The sequence below is a fragment of the Dermacentor silvarum genome, chromosome 8, assembly GCF_013339745.2.
Source record: "Dermacentor silvarum isolate Dsil-2018 chromosome 8, BIME_Dsil_1.4, whole genome shotgun sequence".
Lineage (NCBI taxonomy): Eukaryota > Metazoa > Arthropoda > Arachnida > Ixodida > Ixodidae > Dermacentor > Dermacentor silvarum.
In genome coordinates this window covers 126,287,501-126,296,405 of record NC_051161.1, presented here as the reverse complement: position 1 = coordinate 126,296,405, position 8,905 = coordinate 126,287,501, and the positions used below count along the sequence as shown (strand labels likewise).

Here is an 8,905-nt window from a genome sequence, read left to right as displayed (position 1 = left end):
CAGTTGCTGGTCCGTAGTTCATTTCGCGCCGGTTGCTTCACGTATTAAAATAAATATTTCTTTTTAATACAAACGATTAAAACTGTGCGCGCACACAGGGCGCGACATTTGCGACGTTTGAATTTTGCACTATTTCCCGCGCGCTCCGTACGTGACCGGCCGGCGCACTGCGTTACCGCGATAAAGAAAATAGTTCCTCAAGGAAGCTAAGCAGAAACTTTTCACACTCTTGCAAACCACAGAAATTGTTAAGAAATACCGTTATATTACAAGATTTGTTAATAAATATGGCAATTCCTATCTATGAAAGCGTGGATTTGTATGCGCGTTTTTGTGTGAATGCGCGCTTGCGCTGTTGACTCTTTGGCGGATTCCGGAACTTTGTGCGTGCGGCGTATGTGTGCGGGTTGCGTGATGAGTTTGCTACGTTTTCTGTGCCCTTTGCTTCGCTGTGACATCTTTGGTATATTACAACTTATTGCTCGGTCTGTATGGGCTACACGTTGCCTCGAAGATCACCATGATCGCCTCCGACTCAGCCACATCGAAGGTGAGTGAGTGTTTCGAATTCCACTTGCTCGTTCATTGCGAAGCTATCAGCAAAAGTGCGTACAGAGCCCGTGCGTGTCTTCCACGCGCCTCTGTGCTCGTTTTCATTACTAGTACTATCCTTCCGTTGCGAGAATTGGTTGTGCAGCACTAGATTTGTGATATTGAGCATGAAGTTTTGTCCTGATTTAACTTCACAGCGCGCTTGCGGCGACGTAAAGCAGCTATGTGGAGCCAGCTAAAACAGGGCATGTTGTGTCACGGCCGGGCTCGACTGGCGCGCGCGCTCGCTTCTTGCGAACGCGCGCGCCAGTCGAGCCCGGCCGTGGTTGTGCGCGCCACGATTTTTGGTACGGTGTTCCAGCACCGATTGAAATTAGCCTTATTAATGAGCGCTCGTGCTTTGCCGTTTTCGTGGAAACAATGCGACGTGAAATAATCCGAACTGTACTGTAATCAAGTATATTTCGTTCGCGCAACGCCGTCCATTGACGTGCATCTACTACATGGCGTGTCGGGATCGGCGAAAATATGCGCGGGGCGTTTTGCCGTTCTAATGTATTCTGCTGCGCTGTTCGCTTCAGGATCGAGTGCCCAGAGTCCGCTGACACGCCGTGCGGTAGACACGTGCTGTGGCGCGATAATAATAAAGAATTGCAATGGCGTATATGTGATTCTATCTGATAGGTGAGATAAAAAGGGCTAATGCCAGTGAATGCTGTGAAATCATCAGGTTATGTGTGGTTTGTTTTCCACCGGTACGCGCGCGGTGAACTTTTTTTTAACCATTATCTCCCTTCGACGCCATCGAGTACTTCGCGCTAACGCCTTCGCGTAGGCGCTCTATATTCACGGAAAAGGCAGATTCTGTGGGATGCTATGTTCTGCTTTAGTGGGATGAAACATTCAAAATAATGTCATCGTGTGAAGTTTCAGCCTTTGGCCCTTCAGTAACTGATTGATATAACTAAGTTCGAAAATCAGTAAAGGAACGAGATGCTTGGGCATATTTGCCGTGTCGTCCCACTGTGCTCCCAGTGGCATGTAAGCGTTATCGACAAATGTCAAAAATTAGCAAGGCTTTTTATGAGATAGAAGCAGACAGCTATGTCAATAAGTTATTTTTGCTTTGAATTCACACACTAAAGAGGAGAGAGAGTAAAGGGGAGCGTATCCTTGTGATCTAAATGACGCTTTGCCATAAGCTTGGAACAATGGTTTGTTGGTGGAGCAGTTCTGTGGAATACTTAGAGAGGAAGCAAACTGCAGTAGCAGCAGTTAGACGGGGAGTAAAAAATGCAACACTGGTTTTTATATGAACGAGCTACCTTTAAGATGTGGCCGCAACAGTTCATGCAGTAGATGAGCAAAAATAATTTAAAATTTAGGAGAGAAATTAAAATAAATTATTGCCCACCTCACACTGCCAGTGGCAAGAGCAGCCATGCTTTAATGTTTTCAATCAGTCATTATATCCATCCATTTATGTCGGCCTAATCGTCCATGTAGATGTTTTGATTGTTGCTTTTGAGTTATCGTGGCGTCACATTTTAATACTGACATCTGTTTTCAGAATCAAAATGAGCCTGGAGACGCCACAGCCGGAATGCAAAAGGTGAATTCTTTGGCCATTCATCATCTAGCGTCACCATGATCAAATGCACTGTTGCCAGGAGAATGTATTGCTGGGAGGTATTTCTCCTTAAGATTTAGTAAAAATGGTAGCATTAAGTGTCTCCTTTGCGATTTTGCATAGCCTTTGATTTGCGAGTCGATTCATTTATTTGATGAGGTGGGCAGTTGGCACACCCTGTCTTTGTGTCTTATGTACACATTCAGCTGAGTAGGTCTGGGACACAGCAAGCGAATCTGATGTGTAGTGGTAATCGCATTAACGTCGACAGTTATCTTCCTGTTTGAGCTGCTGCTACTGCTGCTTGCCAACACAAGCAGCAGTTGCCCACGATGGCGTGAAAGAGGTTCATTGAAGAATGGCACATACTCTGAGTAACATACCCAGAGATCCAAGCAGGTCCATCAGATGGTTATTAACCCACTTCCCGTCTACATAGCAGCCCTACCCATTAGGCCATTGACCACCAAGTGACACAAATTGGCTGGAAAATAGTTAGACAGACACCCGAAAGTATGTGAAGTATCCTAAAAATGCTACTTGCATTAAAGTTTTCAATGCTTTGGTTTACTTACTATTTATTTTGTACTGGGTGAATCCTTGTTTTTCTGAAGCACATGGCATCCTAACAGCATAACAAGCTATGACATTAGTTTTAGTTGTTTTATTAGTGACATTAGTTGACATTTTAGGTCTGGAGCAGGCAGTATTTTCTGTGATTTATTCGGAGTGTGGCTGTTGTGTAAATGTGCTTAAAATCCTTAAACTACCTCACTAATATTATTTACCTAAACGTGCCGTTTCACATAGGTTGGAGAAGTGCTCATTCAGATGATCCTGGCACAGCTTGCCATGGTGGACCAGGCAAGTTTGCAAGGGCCTTGATTCACCATATGTTCACAGAGAACCTCATGGGCCACTCACTTCTCGGAAACAACACCACCAATAGGCAAAAAGAGGCTCTTGGCCTTATCAGGGTCAACGCTGTTATAGGCAAGTACCGTACATCCTTTTATCCATTGCATTTTTGCCTTCGCATTTTGTACTTGGAATTACCAGCTTCCTATTAGCACAACAAATGACTTTCAAGTAGCCTGTGTCTGCAACTACGAGCAACAATAGCCTACTATTTGGAATGAATGTTCATTTGATCTCAAGTCTCTAACGCTCCATACTAAAGTGCTAAATTTTAAAAGCAGCCTTAACTGCCAGAAGTGATTGGTGGCTCCAACTGACAAAGTTAGGTGTATTTGCGCATTAGTTGCACTACTTGACTGTCATTGCAATGAACAGTTGCAATGAAGCAACCACCAATCTGTAGTACCAATCTGTGAAGCTTGCTACCTATTTGGTGCTATAGCGGGTGTGCTTAAGTAGCCTGAAAGTGTTGTTATAGGAATTGTGGAGAAGCTATGCTCAAGTGCAGTTACTGCTCAACTCGAGGGACAGCACTTCCACCAAATTTGCAGCAATCAAAATGGCCCTCCAGATTCTGTAATGCAAAACATAGTGGTTTCACCTATTTCAACAGACCACATTGAATTAAAGTTGCTCCTGTCTTGAAGGAGGTCCATGTGGTGGCAGACAGTAGCCTTTAAGCAGAGGGAGCTTAAGTTACGGGGCATAATTGTTTGGTTGTTTCGATGAAAGCAACAATAGGAACAGTTGCCAAATTCGTTGTCAACATTGCTATGTTTAGCAATGTCCATTCATTCTAGGCACTCAACCAATTAAGATCCAATTTATCATATTGTATTCTAGGATGTGGAAAAAACAAAGGTATTTATTTGACTTTTCCTCACGCTCCCATAAAATGATCAGTACTCAATAGGCCCTTGTCAGCTATTATATAAAGCTTCTTACAGAACATGAGGCATGTCCACAGCTCCCACTCTGAAATTGTTGGAAATGTCTCCTGCTTTCTTAATTCAAGGACGCACTTGCCTGTTTTCAGCGTTATTATAAACCAGTGCTCAAGTACTATGGGTTTAGATTTATCAAAGATTGAATGAGCTTTGTAGGTGTTCATGTTTAACCCTTTGAGGATCACATATTTTCTGGTAAACGTCCCCCAATTTAAGTGTTATATTTTTATTCTGGATTGTTCTTCAGAGTGACCTTTCGAGAAAAAAAATGGGTAAATAATTTTTAGGTCACAAAGTGACAAAGGTTTTTTAGTGTCCGCTGTTTTACACCATGTTTATTGTAGCATGCAGGGCAAACTAGCATAATCACATTTTTTAAATGTAATGACACTCACAAAACATTAAATTAGGTGAATACTCCCAAACTACTGCAGTGACGGGCACCATAGAATAAAGAGAAAGATCAGTTTTGGAAGAAGCCAAGGGGCAACAGCACAATCAGGATTTTTGTAGAAGTCGCAGAAGGTTACAGAATCTGTAATGTGATGCATGGGGACACTTCATTCTTATAAGGTATGCTTATTTATATGTTCTTTCGCCGCCTCATATTTATGGTCTTCCACCACTCTACATGCATGGCAGTGACCCTCAAAGGATTAGCAGAGCCAGTCCACTTGCATATTTCTCTTGTAAGACTGAGCATTTCTTCGTAATTCTTCTTCGCATTTATTTGTGTTAGTGTAACCAGGTCGGCGTGCAACTGCAGAAAATCCTCGTTATAAGCAGTATTTTTTTTTCAGTAGAGAGGCATAAGAATGGTCATCACGATGCGAGAAGTGCACTCCAGTAGCATATGAGCTTGTAAAACAAATTCAGATATACCACACTCAATTCTGGCCTCATAACCGTATTTGGAGCAACTCCTGCAAGGAAAAGTGCAATAAAGTGCGGCACATTTTGATTATGGTTGTTGAGAGAACTAATTTTAGTTGCCAGTAGTCTACCTTTAAGTTTTTTCACCAATAGTATGAAGTCTTTTTTTCTACCATTTTGTTCCTAAGCAAGCAACGTTCACATTTTCACACCAAGGATATTCATGAAGTTATTCTGCCACAGTGGGCTTTTCCTGTTTGCCTTCTGCATATTGTACTAAGTGGAGTCCTCCGGTGCCACTCCATTTTGAAAGCTGGTTATTCTCTAGAATTGAACTCGTGAAAACTTGGAATAAACAAAACAAATGAAACAGTTTCATTAAAACAGGGCGTACTGTATGTCGCACTTTTGCATGTGAAACATTGATCTTTAACGTCATGCTGTTTTTCCTTTTTTTACAGGCTTTACCTGTCACAAGTTTCCTGGGACAAACATGACCTACATTAAGAACACTCTGGCCTCACTTCTCGCAAGGGACCTGAAGTGTCCAGAAGAGCTCAAGTCTGTGGACAGTTCAAGTGTTCTGCACTTGCAGCCCTGAACATTTTTTTTATTATCATGATGTTTCTAGCCACCTTAAAAGCCCAGGTTGGATGGTTCAGACACAAGTACTGTGTTGTGATTAATAATTAATTGCACAAGTGTTGCCCTTTGTATTTTAGTGCATTTTTACGCAAATCTTTAATATATTTCTACAAAAGCTAGTGTTTCTTGACTATTTTATTTCATGGGTATCTCGGGTCATTTCATGTCAAGACTGTTCCATGACGGCACATCATTTCAAGTTTGTTTGATAAAGTAAAAGTAGGCCCAGTGAGAAATTTTACAGAAAATTCGGTTTCATACGTACACCGGAAAGTGGAATCTGTGTCAGAGTGGTTCTGTTTAAGAAAAACTACATATTAACATATGTTTGTAGTAATGATTTATTTTGCTATTTCAAACAGTAAGAATTAAGTGTTAAAGTTTGCTTAAATTCAGAGTGCCACAACAGTTCTCGGGCAAGGCAGCGATGTGCTTCCTTTCATGTATACATGAAATCTGATTTCTTGCAAATTGTTTCATTCTAACTTGTTTTGCGGCACTCAAAAATTTAAAAAAATTTCCTCATGCCAGTTTCATTTAAGGCTTCCAGCAGGTAACTAATGGCCACTGTGTATCAGATAAATATCTTAAGTAGTCAAAGTGAATAAATCGCTTGGTATGTAATGACCTGCCCAGGAACCTAGTAATCATGGCAGAAAACGCAACTGGATCGTGCAACAAGCAATGCAGCACAATAAACTGCTGCTATGGCACAATTTATTGTAATTACCTTGTTGTTTCAGAGCTAGATAACGTTTAGTAAAATGGGCACACCATTTAACCAATAAATAAGAGTCTCAGTGGGCTCATGCAGATTGTGCCATGATTATTAAGTTACTGGCTACCAAATAGAGAAATCAAGTACATTTTAAATGGTATTTACTGTAATGCTTGTATAATATTTATTTTCTATTTATTTCAATTTTGAGAAATGTTTTACTTTAGGGCCGCGCAAACTTTACATCTCTCAGTATTCAATTTTGTTATTGTATCAAGCTGCTGGCAGTTTGTAGATTGTGTTAGGAATTTTTTGATCTCAAGGCACACATGGCTGTACAGTTAACAAATGTTTGGCTTCAATAAACAATTCATCTAGAAAAAATGCTTTTTGTCCACATCAATTTGGAGCTGTTGATTTTGTGAAGGAGTATTGATTTTGTGTGTTAAGCCAATTCAAAAACTGGCTTAATGGTTCTGCTAGCAGCTCTATAATATGTTTTATAACAGGCTATATCTAAAAGTGGTTTTGATCCCTGGGTGACCCAGGTCTTCAATACAGAAGTACCTGAATTTAAGTTTGCCCCTGTCCTCTAGTATGCAAGGACCACATCAATATGGATGGCACCAGTAGTAATGCCATGAGACTCAACGTAGCTCAGCGGTATTTAAAGAAAAGTCTAGTGCAGTTTTCAACACTATTCACCAAACAGCATAATTCAGTGGGCTCTCAAGTGATTTCAATAGTGACGTTCAACACTGCTCCTATAATATTTAAATGGTGTGGCACTATCGACTAACATTGCACATTGGGCTTGTTGGTATAATATAATGGAGGCAAAAGGCGTAGTGCATCAGAAACAGGACACAAGAGGAAGAACACAGACAACACACACGTTTGGTGCTCAACGTGTGTGTTGTCTGTGTTCTTCCGCTTGTGTCCTGCTTCTGATATGTAGCAACTTTTGCCTCCATCAAGCAATATTGACGTTTAACGCTCATCCAATAATACTTCAATGGGGTTTCAATATTGATGTTCAACAATGCTTCAGTAATATCTCAATGGGGTTTCAATATTGATATTCAATACTGCTCCAATAATATTTCAATGGGGTTTCAATATTGACATTCAACACAGTTCCAACATTATGTCAATAAGGTTTCAATATTGGCATTCAACATATTTCAACAAGGTCTCAACAGGTTTTCAATATTGACATTCAACACATCTTCAACAGTTCTTCAATGGGCTTTCAATATTGCAATTCAACATGGTTTCAACTTTCCATCAATGACTTCTCAAATTGAAACGACCCAATGATGTTTCAACAAAATGTCGCGGGCCAATTTTCAACACCTGTCAACAATTTCCTCAAAAATGTTTCAACAAAGCCTCAATATGCTTTCAATGCTATTTGTTGACATTCACAAATGACTTTTCAGCAGCTTTTCAACAATTTTTTTTGTAAGGGAATTCTACCCGCCGTTCGCCGTCTCCACGACGTCGCTCATTGTCGCCGATGCGGCCACGTCAGGTCGCACGAGATCGGGAATACTAGTCGTCGCAGCCCATGAGGCAAGGGCTGTGACGCTATCGAACTGTGAAAGCCCTCAGCAAAGACTATCGAACATAAATACGTGTTTGTAGACCAGGGGCGTAGCCAGAAATTTTTTTCGGGGGGGGGTTCACCGGTCCAACCGGGGGGGGGGGGGGGCAAGCTTCTGCTTTCCTCTAGGTCACGTGATCGATAATAAATAGCGTTAGTGTAAGCAGACTCTATACATGTATATCAAAGACATGGACCCCCCCCCCCTCGCGTGTGCGTGTGCTTGTGAAGAAATTAAGTAAAAGTAAAGTAAGCTCAGTAAATACAGTAAGTACGACAGGTACAGTGGGCGTTTGGAGCAACGGTCTCTCATCGCGCCACTGAATGGACCAGTCTTCAAAAACGCATCATTGAGACGACCCGTGCGATCGAAGAAGACATCATTAATTGTTAATTTCCGTTAAGCGTAAATGGCGTCGTCCTCGTCGGGGCGAAGTGCGTTTCACAAGTCAAGGACGGATATGCGCGTGAAAATGCACGTGTGACCAGGCTATACCTGCTCCCATAGCAATAGCTTGTTCGCTGCGTCTTTGCGCTAGAAAACTTAAATACGCGCAAAAACGCGTAAGGCGTTTTTTTTTCTCGAAGCTTTCGTCGCCCTGCTCCCTCATACGAGAGGGTTGCATTTCGTGCAGCAAGTGCATGGGCCGCTGTACGTGTCTTCCGCTGTGTGCGAGCGTGTAGCCATCATTTGCCTTTACGTCAACAGATTCAGAACCCCTCCGTGTGTACATTGCTGGTTTGGGATTCCACAACAAAACAGCAACTACCAGCCTTCCGTAATTGCTGGTTTGGAATTCAACAACACAACAGTAATTGCCAGCCTTCCGTAGGGGCGCAATCGCAAACAAGAGACGTTTCTCGCGCAGACTAAGCCTACGTTCACACTTGGCAAGCGGACGGAAAGGCCAAAGCGGCCGGAAAATTTTTTCCGCGCCTGTCCAAGTTGTTCACATTTGTTTTGCTACCGCCGCGGCCGCCGCTGCCGTTTTCGTCCAGATCCATCTAGCCTGCGT

The 8,905-nt window shown here is 42.1% G+C and overlaps 1 long non-coding RNA gene across 1 annotated transcript; it reads left to right on the top strand.

Annotated features, from left to right (window-relative positions):
• Positions 1 to 488: 488 nt before the first annotated feature.
• On the top strand, positions 489 to 3,171 carry LOC125947350 (uncharacterized). Its single transcript, XR_007468217.1, has 3 exons — positions 489 to 550; positions 2,123 to 2,164; positions 2,993 to 3,171. It is a non-coding gene; the product is annotated as an uncharacterized LOC125947350 (long non-coding RNA).
• Positions 3,172 to 8,905: the final 5,734 nt, after the last annotated feature.